Source organism: Nicotiana tomentosiformis, chromosome 9 (assembly GCF_000390325.3).
Source record: "Nicotiana tomentosiformis chromosome 9, ASM39032v3, whole genome shotgun sequence".
Lineage (NCBI taxonomy): Eukaryota > Viridiplantae > Streptophyta > Magnoliopsida > Solanales > Solanaceae > Nicotiana > Nicotiana tomentosiformis.
In genome coordinates, this window is record NC_090820.1 from 39,265,238 (window position 1) to 39,266,926 (window position 1,689).

Genomic DNA, 1,689 nt, shown 5'->3' on the forward strand with positions numbered 1-1,689 from the left:
CTCGAGCTGGCTGAGTAGGTGGGGCTATAGCTGGTGCTGGAATCATAGCCTGAGGACCCGGTGGAGCACGATGTGCCTGAGAAGTCTATGGAGGTGTACCCCCCCCCCCCAAATCTGGGGTAATACCTCACCATATGGCGGTGTCACCATACTCAAAACAAGCTCTCGGAGGGCATAACTGTTATGACTGGCTCGGGCCAGGTCTGCTAGACTGGCCACTAGGAACACCTCGTGCATGAGGCACACTAGATACTGGCGGTGCATAATATGACCCCTGTGGCCTAGAAGGGACCAGAATACCACTGGCAGTTAGAAGTGCTGAATGAACGAGACAACTCACATAACCCCTACCACGATGAGCTGCTGGGGCACGAGCACCAGAATAAGAACTAGTCTTTCGAGACCTCTTGGCCTCTCTCTCCTCTCTATCTAGGGCAAGCATGCCCTCCAATATCCTGGTAATACTCACAACCTATTGATAAGAAATATCCATCTCTAACTCCTTGGCCATACTAATCTGGATACTGGGGTGGAGTCCCTTAATAAACGATCGAACCCTCTCTCGAACTGTGGCAACTATGGCCGGTGCATGTCGGGCCAAATCGCTGAAGCGGAGTGCATACTCTAACACAATCATAGCACCCTGGCGCAGATGCTCAAACTCTGTGCGCCATGAGTCCCTGAGGCTCTGAGGGACATACTCTCTCAAAAACATGTCCGAGAACTGAGTCCATGTAAGTGAAGCTGCCTCAGCCGGACTATCCAACTCATAAGCATGCCACCACTTATAGGTTGCTCCTCTAATCTAGAAGGTGGTAAAAGAAACCCCACTCGTCTCTGCTACGCCCATAGTACGGAGAATACGATAACACTCCTCCAAAAAGCCCTGCGCATCATCTGTAGCCAATCCACTAAAAGTAGGTGGGTGGTACTTCTTGTACCTCTCAAGTCTGAGCTGCTCCGCCTCAGAAGCGACTGTCCTAGTCTCGTGTTGAACCGGAGCTACCAGCTGCATCGGTATAATCTCTAGAACTTGGTCGGCCTGAACCTGCTACTCTGGAGTATCGGCGACGGGAGTCTGTGCTCCTCCCCTGGCCTGAGATGTGGCAGGAACAAGTGGAATCAATCCATCATGAGCTAAGGTGCTGAACATGCTTAGAAACTGGGCTAGAGTCTCCAGGAGGGCTGGTGCAGCACCAGGTACGTCGGGTGCCTGCCCTCCAACTGGAGCTACTGGGGGCTCCTCTGTAGCAGCTCGTGCGAGTGCTCTGTCTGCACAGCGTGGACGTCCTTGGCCTCTACCCCGACCTCTTGTGGCTCTAGCAGGGGGCGCGGGTGCCTGGTCATCAGATCTGCCTGTACGTGTCCTCACCATCTGTGATAGAATAGAATACAGAAGTTTAGAATTTGGAAGTCAACAATTTCACATGACAAGGAATCGAAGAAGTGTAATATTTCCTAACAGTGTCATAGCCTCCCGAAGATAAATACAGACGTTTCTGTACCGATCCGCGAGACTCTACTAAACTTGCTTGTGACTCACAACACCTATGAAGCTAGTGCTCTGATACCAACTTGTCACGACCCAATACTCCCTCTATAAGATGTCATGACGGCACCTAGTCTCAACGACTAGGTAAGCCTAACAAAGATGCAGAAATAACAAAAATGGAAACAAAACTTAACAAC